Source organism: Jaculus jaculus, chromosome 1 (assembly GCF_020740685.1).
Source record: "Jaculus jaculus isolate mJacJac1 chromosome 1, mJacJac1.mat.Y.cur, whole genome shotgun sequence".
Taxonomy (NCBI): Eukaryota; Metazoa; Chordata; class Mammalia; order Rodentia; family Dipodidae; genus Jaculus; species Jaculus jaculus.
Genome location: NC_059102.1, coordinates 85,902,071 through 85,915,004, shown reverse-complemented (window position 1 = coordinate 85,915,004; position 12,934 = coordinate 85,902,071). Strand labels below are relative to the sequence as shown.

Sequence of the window (12,934 nt, the reverse complement as noted above, 5' to 3'; positions counted from 1 at the left end):
AATCTCCCACTCCTCAAGAGTTCTGGTGAAGTTCATGGCCAGCACAGATCACATGAGAATCACTCTTGGAAAATTTATCTTGGTGACCCTGTTGTTACAATTATGCTACTGGGTAAATCAAATATATATGAAAAAAATATAACAAAAAGATCAGAAATGCTTGGAAGGCTGAGAAAAGAAAATCTGGCTCTTCCTTCAACTATCGTGAGGGAACATAAAATAGCTTATTCTCTGAATCCAAATGGTTTGGCATGACCAACTCAGCACAAAGTTAGGGGCAAAAATAAAACAAGAAAAATAATAAATCCCTAGCAGATGGATCGAAAGACAAGAGGAACCAAAGTTCTCTAGAGATAAATTTGCCATGTGTGAAGCCATATGTTCCTCTTATAAAATCATGATAGCCAGTGCTATTTTTTTCTTCCAGAAAGATCAACAGCCAAGGTGACAATGATGCTTGCTCAGCAATGGCAACTAGTTCCATCTATTCTGGAATACAAATTTGTCCTGAGTCAAAATTTAACAAGTCTACCCTTTGATACAGCAACATGTTTTCTGGGTATAAATGACATGTACAATGTTTTCATAATGACACTATGACAAATGCTGGGAAGGGCTTAATGTTGTGCATTAGATGAATGGATAAACAAATGATGACACATGTCATCAGTGACATACTATGTGACAGAAAATAAATGAGGCATTACTATAAGTGAGCTGTCTTTGTTTAAAGAGCTACCTGGTCTCCTTTGGGAACTTGGCCTCATAAGACTTCATAGTTCCATAGACAAAACACTGCTGGACAGCAAGCCAAGCCAGTATTCAACAATGGGACCACACAGAGGAATACTAGGTTCTTCCCAGCTTGAAAGAAGATCTCAATGAAATTCCTTTTTAGTCTATGTTAACTTGAGGGTGGTCATTGGGGGAAGGGAGTTGGGATGCTGATTACAGGAAAGAATGTCCCTGGAGAGTGATAGTGAAATTCCTGTCAATATGTCCAAGGATATAAATTTAGTTGGGTTTAATTTCACTGGCAGAAATAAAGATGTGACTGCTTATTTCCGTCACCTTTAATGTTATGAAACAGTGCCTGCTGCTTATATAGAAATCTAATAGTACCTTTACCAAATGGTTGACAGTTATTTATTCATAGTTATATATATATGGAAATAGTTCTGAAAAATTTGATGTTTCCTTCCTATGTCCTTCAGTATTTGATTTTATTTTAGAATTTGCATATAGTATACCTTTAGGAAAAGAACAACAGTAAAAGAATTAAAAAATGACTACATAATCCTTCAAGGTCAGAAATATCTTCAATAATTTTTGGACCTACAACAGAATAGTAGTTAAAGTAGAATTTAGCACAATATCTTTACATATGCCAAAATAAAGTCAGGGAGTTTGCTAAATGACCATGACAATCAATGCAAGTGTACTCATCTTCCTTAATCATACGCTTTATGATATTCTCTTGAATTTGCTTATTTCTCATCAATTTCAGGTGATAAATTCTTCTCTTGATATTATATCCTGCTTTCCTAATTTATCTAAAGTCTGAGAATTAAAATCCCTCCAATACAAACATACTCATACAGATTAAAAATACATGATACAGATTTTCTTGATTCTCTTCCATCCACTAAAAACATTTGAGATATCATCCATCTGTTTTTCTATTCATATGTCTCCAATCTATATATTTCATATAATCCAGAACTTAGAGCTGTCTGAAAAGCTACTGAATATAAGTTTATGGTAAAAGTGGTAATCAAAAAAATCAATGTTTGGGCTGGAGAGATGGCTTAGTGGTAAGGCACTTGCCTGCAAAGCCTAAGGACCCAGGTTCAATTCCCCAGTACCCACATAAGCCAGATGCACAAAGTGGTGCATGCATCTGGAGTTTGTTTTCTGGAGTGGCCTATTCTCTCTCTCTCCTCTCTCTCTCTCTCTCTCTCTCTCTCTCTCTCTATCTATCTATCTATCTTTCTACCTCTTTCTCTATCTCTCTCTCTCTCTCTCTCAAATAAATTTAAAATATTTTTTAAAAGTGAATGGTTAATGAAGGTGTGGCGCATATACACAATGGAATTCTACTCAGCAGTAAGGTAAAAAAATGAAACAACCAGACTTGAAGGAAAATGGTCAGACTTAGAAAAAATCATGCTGTATGAGGTCAGACAGGCTCAGAAAGACAAATGCCACATGACCTCTCTCAAATGCAGGACCTAACCTGGTCCAGCATCAGTTAATTGTAAGTCATAATAAATATCTATAATATGGACATGGCATTAGAATGAAGATAGGAAAAAGGCAAAAAAGTGAGGGAAGGGAGGAAGGGAAGGGGAGGCGAGGGGAGGGGAGGCAAGGGGAGGTGAGGGCAGGCGAGGCAAGGGGAGGTGAGGGGAGGCGAGGCGAGGTGTAGGGAGGCGAGGGGAGGGGAGGGGAAGGGAAGGGAGGCGAGGGAAGGCAAGGGCAGGACAGAGAGGGAGGGAGGGAAAGGCCTAGGAGATCAAGGAAGTGGGTGAAGGGGAAGATACACAAAACTAATGGCAATGTAGGTCACTCCCATGGAAATATTCTTCAGGATACAACTCCACATGTCATTACCCTCAATAAAGGGCAGAGGGACCCAAATAGAGGAGCTCTACACAAGGTGGAGAAAACAGTACCCTAAAACCATGGGTGCTGACTGGTAATTCTCAGGGCAGAATTGGGCCCCCCAGAGTGAAGCCATATTGGTGAGGGAGACATGAAGTCTCCAAAATAATACAGGCTATTGCCAAAACACTTGGTTACCTGCAAGAGCTAAAAGCTCATTCCTCACCTGAAGGGAAGCAGAGAGGCTTCTATGTGTCAAGTTTTCCCCAAATTATATTTAGCAAGTCTGAGAAAGTAAAGGAAGGAGAGAGAACTATAAGAGATGCTGTGGGCATGTATGTGCAGGTCAATTTACAAAAAATGTAGGTTAAGAAAAGCTGAACATAGAATACCCAACCCCCTATGAATAAAAAATAATTTAATTTCCTACCTGTAAAATATGTAAACTTTTCTATGGTTTTTTTATGAAACTGTTTTCCTTTGAGTCAATTTGCCTCTGTCATTTATAAAGGATAGGTCAAAGAAATAATCCTGATATTCTCCACTAATTACTTCGCATAAAATAGCATTCTTTAATTTCACAGACAAGATTTCTTTTATGATGTTTCCATTAAAAAAAAAATAAAATAGATTTTGCTTTGCTTATTCCTGCCAAGAAGAAATATACCCTTAGCTTTCTGCATAAAGGCCATCCTGACAGAAAGAGGAACTGTTATTATATAACTGCCATTCAACCCACCACCATCACCCAGAGCATCAATACAGAAAGGGCTTTTTACAGAGAAGGTCAGGAGGCCCCAGGCGAGCGCACAGGGAGTGAAATACCTCCTAGTTACCTTCTGACAGTTGCCATCTGCAGGACTGTATTGAGATCTAAGCAGTCGTGTTTGTTTCCCTCAGATTATGTGACACCAAAACCTTATTGACTCAGTGAATCTAATCCAATTACTCTTTATGTGCACAAAGGAGAGAGGCTAGGTAAAGTTTCTAACCTCTTAGAAATAAAAATCTTCAATATTTGCTGACACCTCAGGCATCTAATCAAGTGTGAATCAAGCAGAGGCAAGCTTGTAGGGGTTCCAAGTTCCTCTCCCATCCTGCACCATGTGCCTGCAGTCTGAAAGAAGAAGAGGGATTGCATTTCAGGGTAAGAATGTGAAAACATCTTTGTAAGACATAGAGCTGAGATGCTATTGCAAACCAAAATTTTGCCACTGGGTAAAGCCATGAAAATCACCCAGAAGAAAGAATGGCACATTTCTTACTAGCTATCTTTTTCCAATTATTTTCTTCCATGTATTTCCTGTAGTAATTTTCCAGGGCCTTTTTGCCCTATTTCAATCTCTTCATTCTTTACTATATTATTCATTACTATTCTTTCCTAATTATTCATCACACCATTTTATAATATTTGATTTTATAATATTTTCTGTTTTTCTCCAAACTTTAGTGCCTGGAGTGGGCTACTGTACAGAAAGATATGATCAAAGAACACTGGTACTTCACACTACATCCCCCCTCCAACACACACACCAAAAAAAAAAAAAATAAACAAACAACCTCAACATTTGAGTTAGCTGAGTTTTGGCACTGAACACTATTACAGGCCAGTTTTCCCATTTTACAGAGACATAGTAATCTTTTACAATAGGTAGATATTTTCATTTCCAACTGACACACACTTACAACATTCACATTCACAAATGTGCTTTAATCTCCCTCGCATCAGCTCCACTACTTCAGTTGATAGGAAAGAAAACAAGATGACATTTTTATAAATTAAATCTTTAAAGCTAAATGACAGGTAATACTTTTAGTAAATGCAGACCACTGTACCTAGTCTATGGGAAACACCGGTCATCTAGGTATTGAAAAAAAGTGATAGGTGTTTTCAGAACAGCTGATATTCTCTCAACAGAAATGAGTGTGTTCTTACTAGCATACAAAAACAACCAATACCAGACTCTTGGCATCTTCCAAACTTTTTGTTTCCATCGAATTTCTTTGAGGAATTTAAGCTCCCAAACAACAAAAAGAAAACTACAGCTAATGAAAATCTTGACATGATTAGGCATATAAGAAATTAGAAAAGATTAAATCTAGTATGTATTTTATACAAATACAGATCAACAAGCTTCCTAAATTTCCAATATACATTCAGTAACAGACTTTTCTACCAACAAGTTAGACTATTATAGACTGGAGAGATAGATGGCTTAGCAGTTAAAGTACCTGCCTTTTAAATCTAAAGACCCAAGTTTAACTCCCCAGAATCTACATAACCAAATGCACAAAGGTGACCCATGAGCACAAAGTGATGCATGTACACAAGGTGATGCACATGTCTGGAATTCGATTGCCATAGCTAGAGGCCCTGGTATGCCAATTCTCTCCCTCTCTCCTCCCTTCCCTTCTCTTCCCTTCCCTTCCTTTCTCCTCCTCTTCCCTCCCCTCCCTTCTCCTCCTCCTCCTCTTCTTCTTCTCTTCTTCCCTCTCCTCCTCTTCCTCCTCCTCCTCCTCCTCCTCTTCCTCCTCCTCCTCCTCCTCCTCCTCTTCCTCCTCCTCCTCCTCCTCCTCCTCCTCCTCCTCCTCCTCCTCCTCCTCCTCCTCCTCCTCCTCCTCCTCCTCTTCTCTCTCTCTCTCTCTCTCTCTCTCTCTCATAAAGAACTTTAAAAAGAAAGTAGATGGGCTGGAGAGATTTCTTAGCGGTTAAGCACTTGCCTGTGAAGCCTAAGGACCCTGGTTTGAGGTTCAATTCCCCAGGACCCACATTAGCCAGATGCACAAGGGGGCACACGCATCTGGAGTTCATTTGCAATGGGTGGAAGCCCTGGTGCACCCATTCTCTCCCTCCCTCCCTCCCTCCCTCCCTCTTTCTCTCCCTCCCTCCCTCTCTCTTTCTCTCTCTCCTTCCCACCCTCCCTCCCTCCCTCCCTCTTTCTCTGTCTGTCACTCTTAAATAAATAAATAATAAACAAAAATTTAAAAAATAATAAAAATAATAAAAAGATATAAAGAAGGTAGATTAATACTATGGAGATTCTGTCCAAGCTACAATTATTATTCCAAATATACTGATGCTCAGTGGCAATTCTGATAGCAAAATGAGATACCCTTCCCAAAATGCCTTCCTCAAGTACTCCACTCTATGCTTGCTTCATTAACCTGACAGAAAACTAAAGAGTTTAACTCAAATTCAGTTCTTGCAAATAGTATTATCTTGAGATAATTTTCGAGTAACAATTGAGCTACCATTTTATGTCTGTAGAAACACTTTTGTACAAAATAGGCCTAGAGAGATGGCTTCGCAGTTAAAGCATCTGCCTGTGAAGGCTAAAGATCCGGGTTAGATTCCCTAGTACCCTTGTAAGCCAGATGCACAAGATGGCACATGCATCTGGAGTTCATTTGCAGTGGCTTGGGGTCCTGGAGTGACCATTCTTTCTCTACCTGCCTCTTTCTCTTTCTGTCTCTTTCTATCTCTCTCTTTCAAAAATGAATAAATATTTCTTTTAAAAATTGACAATAAAAATCAACCCTTGATATTTTTGTATGGGGGCATCTGTGTGCTTGAAAAAAATTTTATCATTCATAGTGTGTAAACAAAATAAAAATATTTTCTATATCCATAATTTACACTGAGGTATTAACAACTCCCCAAAAGCAGAAATCTTATACTTAATTCATCTTTTTCTCATCCATCTCATATAATCAGAACACCATCCATTATGCTTACTAACAGTAGGATTTCTGTGCCAAGAGGAACATCTGGTCCTGGCTAAAGAAGGAAATATCTGCAGCAATTAGTCTCAAAAGGAAGACTCCAATCCATGTGGGCCCTAATATCACATTTTCTTTATTTGAGAAATAGACACTATAAATTTATAAAATCCATCATCAGTATTACCATGTAGACAAATTTTTAACATGTTCTCATTTTAAAAATAATAAATGGTCAATACAATGCCATTGTTCAAAAAGCTAAACATATTTTTAAGTATCTAGAAAAAAATATTTATTACCCATCTTTACTTGAAATGTCCTTCCTTTTCCTATATTATATCCACAAACAATCACATGTGGATTTTTGGGATATCCTGCCAAGTTTTCTTTTTTTTAATTGTTTGTTGGTTGGTTTGTTTATCTTTTTTTGAAGTAGGGTTTCACTCTAGCTCAAGCTGACCTGGAATTCACTCTGTAGCCTTAGGGTGGCATCAAACTCATGGCAATCCTCCTACTTCTGCCTTCCAAGTGCTGGGATTAAAGGTATGCACCACCACGCTGGGCCCAAGGTTTCTTTAAGTGCACAAGTATGTGTGTGTGTGCTCATTCATGTATGCGCACACACACTCACACACACACAGTAAGAACATCCATTTTTGGTACCTTGCTTTCCTTCACATAAACATACATCAAACCCTCTGATTTTAAAATCTGTGAAGTATACCACTGCATGGATATGCCCTAATCTATCCCTATTATATATATATATATATATATATTTATTCTCTTTCAAAATGTTTGCCATTTTTAATTTCACACCTCAGGAATACTTCTTTTAAGAAACAGACTATATTTGTTATGTCATAGCGACAGTCAAATTAGGTTCTATTCTTCCCTTCCTTCTGAGAGCTAAAATAACTCTTCAGATGTGCCCTTTACGAACACCAGACATTATGTGGAGTATGTGACACCCTGTAACCTTTAATTTAAAAACGCAACTCAAATACTGATAACCAGCAATATTCCAAAAGGGGAAGTTTAACAATCAAGAATGAAGAACTCTGTATCACATTTATTCCTGGAATGCCACAGTTTAATTTTATTAATAAAATAGAAACTATGTGACTATAAAATCTTTAAAACAAGTTCCTTTTTTATCAAAAGCAAGAACATTGAACTGAGGAGAAAGCAACTCAGCTTACATGTAAATTTTAAAAATTAGCCATGTTCTACATGATCCAATCAAGTGAGTGGCCCTGGCTTCACATGTTAAGAATCAAAGACAAACACACAGGTCAACAGGCTTAAAATATGATAAACTGGTACAAAATCAATTATGTATGGACTCACAGGCTATGGCTCCCCAAAAATAAAGAGTTAGCAAACATTATTCAGAACACATTTTCCTAAGCAACATGTTCATACCTAATTTTCATTTTACCTGGTGAACAAATTTAAAAGATAGGTAAACTAAGCACATCTTTTCCAATATTTCTACTGATAAAGTAGCAGTGCTTTCTTATATGTAAGGTAAAATACAAGTACATTTAAGAGTCTGAATGGCAATCAAAGAAGGCTAATTCATTCTAAAGGTAAGAGTCAAAACTGGAAAAAAGCTATCAAGCAATGTCTGGAAAGCTAATAAAATTGTAAATAAATAAATAAATAAATAAATATCTGAACATGATTCCACTGAAGAAAAGCTTGACCATCCACACATCTACCTAATGGAGTATTCCAGTGGAGTAATTAACAAATGGAACTAGGGAATAAAGGGGCACAGTATGAGTCTCAGGTCAGGTAAGGTCAAGGGATCATCCCAGAAGTAGCCTCCTCTGGTAAAGGTCCCTGAGCTCACAAGGTTACTTCACTGTGCATGCTTAGCATCCATACCAGGACCTGGCACATAGTCAGTGCTCACAATCAGTGAATGAATGCCTGATATCTTCCTAGAATGCTCAGACTACCCAGACCAACATGTTAGCAGACCATTCCCATTCTGCAGAATTCTATCACCCCAAAGGGCACATGTGTCCTGTCCACTCCAGAAGCTCACAGCATCAGTGTCCAGTGGAAACAGACAGTAAATGTGATCAATTCATGATAAAAAAAAAAAAAAATACTGATTAAAAGCTGTCTAAAGTCTTGTCCCTATCTACTCTTGAAGGGGAATTAGGTATTTTATTTTCAGGTAGTCAGCTAGGGATGGACACAGTGGTAATTTAGCATCTGATCCAGTCTCATCCCTCAGCTGCAGGCCCTCTACTCATGTGTGCAGTCCCCTTCCTGAGCCTGCCCTGAACCCAGACAAGCAAGCTCTCCCTCAGAATTCACCTGAACAGATGATACACAGAGTTGACAGGCAAGCACCTTTCTTGGCTACTCATCTCTCCTGATGCTTGAACCTTCAGGTCCCTGTTCTGGTAGGCCTTTCACCCTCCTAGCCCAGCTGGGATGGGTGGGGAAGGAATTCTTGGTCCCACATGGACTCTTTACCACCTCCTGCCTTCTTATAAGACAGGAGCTCTCGGTACTCCCTTTTCTTTCCTTCCCTTCTCTCCTTCTCTTTTTCTTTTTTTGGTTTTATGATGTAGGATCTCACTGTAGCCCACGCTGACCTGGTATTTATTATGTAGTCTCTTGAGGTCCCAAACTCACTGCAATCCTCTTACCTCTACCTCCTGCATGCTGGGATTAAAGGCTCTCACCACCAAGCCCAACTCCTTCCTTCTCTTACTCTAATAAAGTCTCTATAAACCTGATCCTCTTGTATACAGTTTCAATCCTTTGAATGAATAAGAATCTGGAGATACCCCAAATTTATCAATACATTGGCAAAGGGTCCCCTGACTCCCATTTTACTCTAATAAGGAAAGCCACAGGATTAGAGAAGTTTAAGGTGTAAAGTACTTGCCAACAATGCCTAAGAACCCAGATTCAATTCTCCACATCCTGCATAAGACAGATGCATAAGGTGGCACATGAGTCTGGAGTTCATTTGCAATGGCTAGAGGTCCTGGTACAACCATTCTCTCTCTCTCTCTCTCTCTCTCTCTCTCTCTCTCTCTCTCTCTCTCTTGCTCTGTCTTTCTCCCTCTCCCTTTCCCTCTCTGTCTCAAATAAAAATAAAAAAATAAAGCCACAAATAAAGCACTTGAAAACTGATCCCAAAAGCAGATTATTGCAAGTAATAGGAAAGAAACTTGGGTAGGGGAGGGGCAGGAAAAAAAAAAAACTATTATTTTGATTTCCCTCATGAAGATAGGCCAATGTGTACTCTTTAAGTTCTGCACCTATTCCACCACAAGTTGTGAGAGAAACAGTTTGGTTATTAAAAAGTACAAGCAGAAGAAGTAAATGAGTGTCAAAACGAAATGGAATTTTATTTCTTTGCTAAAAATCTGAATACAGGTGAAATTATTTTAAAGGTCAAATTTGTCATCTTTGAATTTTATAGGAAGAACTGGTCCAGGAGAAGTAAGAACTGAGATAATATATTGAGAATATAATTATTCCAACAAAGAAACAGTCTAGGACTCTAGGAAATGAATTAGCTGGACAGGATTGTCACAAGAATAATTTCAGGTTTAGAACAATTGTCTAAAACAGTTGCTAACAAAGATGGGAGTGGTGACTCACCCCAGTCCTAGCACTAGATAGGCTGACAGGATTGTCAGCAGTCAGTGGCCAGCTTGAGCTACATGAGTTCCAAGAAATCCAAGGCTGTGAGACCTTATCTCACAAGAAAAAAACACTGCAGGCATGTGAAGCTAGAGCTTCTTTTTCGAACTGCAACAATTATTTTGAACCAATCTTGACAGAGTCCTACAAAGCAATATTTTTGTTTGTCCTGGCACTACAAAGCGATCCACCCTCCTCTTATGTTTCCTGTTTGAGTCCAAGAATCAGCCACTCCCCAAGGTGTCCTGGGTCCATCTACTGGAGAACAGTACTGGGAACCAGACCCAACACAAAGTGTACTAATGATCACCAATATTTTTATCATGGAACCCTGGCTTACTTTGTCTGCTACAACCTATCATTTTTATAATGTTTCTCCTGTTAAATATGTTACAACTCATCTTACATCCAATATCCTCCTTTCACCCACTTTATATAACAACTTAATGTTAATTTCCTTCAACAGTTAATCAAATCAACCCATAACAAAAACTATATTACCAGAAAGTCACTATTAAAAAGGTTAAAAAAATTCAGCTAAAGTGTTGGCCTGTTGTAGTGTTGTGCCTCTTCTAAAATCCAACACATGATAGAACTAGATTGCCTCGGTACCTGCTATTTCCTGGATGCTGACTGACCCCAAAGGCCCAGGTGTTGAAGGCTTCTGTCCAGGGAAGTGCTAGGAAGAGGGTGGAAGTTTTCACAAGTGTGACCTAATGGAAAGTTCTTAGGTCATTGGGGGCATACTCACAAATAAAATTGTATGGCCCTGGTATTGTGTTTTGTGTGTGTGTTACATGCATGTTTCTTCCTGGATCATCAGATAAGCAGTTGTGCACTTCCATGTCCCGCCCACCACTGAAAACTGCCATTACCAGAGTCCTATGGTTGCCCAAATCTTAGACTAGAACCTCCAGAATCATGAGCCAAAATGACCCTTTTCTCTTTGTAAGTCAATTGGCCCAGACTGTTCACCAGAGTAATACTAGCTAATGTACTGGTTTGCATTAGGCAGCTGTAAATAACACAGATATTCTTGGTACTACTTTACATTAGACAGGCACCTCTAGTTAGCGTAACACATCCAAAACAAGTTCACTGGAACTAGAACAGGTGAATGAAGTAAATAGGGCAAGAAGGAGAAGGAAAACTCTAATATGCCTGAAAAGTTGCTACTACCATGCTAAAAACGGCAATATACACTGTCTTTTAAATACTACATAATTATAAAAAATACTATCAGCCATATATCAAATTAATTTTGATACCACCCACCACAATTGTCTTTAGGCAGCAAATGTGCCATAACCATAAATATGAGATCACTTTTTTGTATTTTCACTTAATTCCTTTTCAAAATTTATACTTTTCTGATTCCCCATCTGCTCATATGTATTATCCATTTTCTCCTATAGGACATTTAACAGACTAATCACAGTCATTGCAAATTCTCTGGCAATTCTAATGTCTGGATCCTGAGCGGGGTTCTGCTGGTCACTTTGTTCCTTGCATGAGACTGATTTCTTCATGTATTATGGAAATTTTCCACTGAAACTGAGACATCTTGTACAGTTCTATAAAGACTGAGGTAAACAGCATCTACATTTGTACCTGGAAGTGTGCATGTCTTTTTTTGCTAGTAAGTAGGAAGAGCTGATTCAACCTAATCAGGAGGTGAGAACTGAATTTGTATTGTATTGTTGTCTCTGATCATCACAGGCTTCCATGGCTCCAGTTCAGACTTGCACTTAGGGCAGGACTGGCTTGCTGGAGCATTCTCCTCAATGTTTGCTTCACTTTTGGCTATAGATCTTACCTTTGATGGGCACATCAAACAGGCTCTTTCTCCACATTCCTCCCCCTCCCTAGCAGTAAAAGCCCTTGCTTGTCACTCCATATGTGCTGACTGCTGTGTGTGCATGCGAGTATATGGAGAAGGTCTTCTACTATTTGGTGGTGTCTTAGGCAGGATCTGTGTGGCTGGTGTTTAGGATGGGACCTTCCAATAGGTCTTGCTCCTCCCCTAATGTTAAGGAATCTTGAAAGTCAATTATTTCTTTCCCTCCATAAATCACAGCTTCTTAAACTGTGTGTTGTAACTCCACACAGGGTTGTGAGGGATCACAAAAAAAATGTAACAATGGTAAAATGTTTCTGGACACTCAAAGATCAAAAATTAATTCAAAATCAAATGTGCAATGAGCTCATGATTTATGGCAGTACTCATCATTGCTGTGATCACCCATGCTGCATCACGCAACTTCACTGTAGCCTTGGCTGAGTGCATAACACATGAACCTGGTACAGAGAAGGCTGTCTCGCTGCACAACCCATACCTGGAAGGCCTTGGCGCAGATTACAGACTTTTGGGTGTAATGAACCATCGTATTTTGCTGGACATACAGTTTTCTGCTCCCATCAAAACATAATGGTTTAATTGCAGAATGACTTCTTTTAATATTAAAATTGTTGTTTGTGTTACTGATTTAAGTTTCACATACATAAAAATCATAAAAGGAATTTTGGCTTGGGATTAGGAAAGAATATCTAACAATTTTTTTGAAGTGCCTCTAAACATATTTTAGCCATTTTCTGCTACATTTTTATTTATACTGGTTTTCTAATCAATTGTAACATCAAAAATAATGGTCAACTTTGAAAAGCATTGAAGTTGTTCTACATTCTTGCACAATCAAAGGATCAGCCCTGTTTTAATTCTTTATGTTAAAATAAACAAGAAATCCATCTCTGTAATATGCAAACCTGTTTTTATCTTTCACAAATGGCAAAACTATATGTTTATAAAAATTATTTAAATTTTTTTCCTTATCATTTATTATCAAAAATTTTCTTGTGTGCCTATTCCATATATTACAAACCCAGAGTTGCATTTTTCTCAGGCAAAAGAGGTCAAAAGTAGAAAAAC

At 38.4% G+C, this 12,934-nt stretch overlaps 1 protein-coding gene across 2 annotated transcripts in view; it reads right to left on the bottom strand.

Moving 5' to 3' along the window:
• Window positions 1–12,934, bottom strand: part of Sh3gl2 (SH3 domain containing GRB2 like 2, endophilin A1) — a 210,004-nt gene that overhangs the window by 91,787 nt on the left and 105,283 nt on the right. Inside the window, exon 1 of one of the 2 annotated variants that reach the window (XM_045142174.1) lies at window positions 3,597–3,617. The exons of the other annotated variant lie outside the window; for it this stretch is intronic. The gene's annotated coding sequence lies outside the window, so the exon portion shown is untranslated. Of the gene's footprint in view, window positions 1–3,596; window positions 3,618–12,934 lie in introns of those variants that run through there. 2 annotated transcript variants of the gene reach the window in all.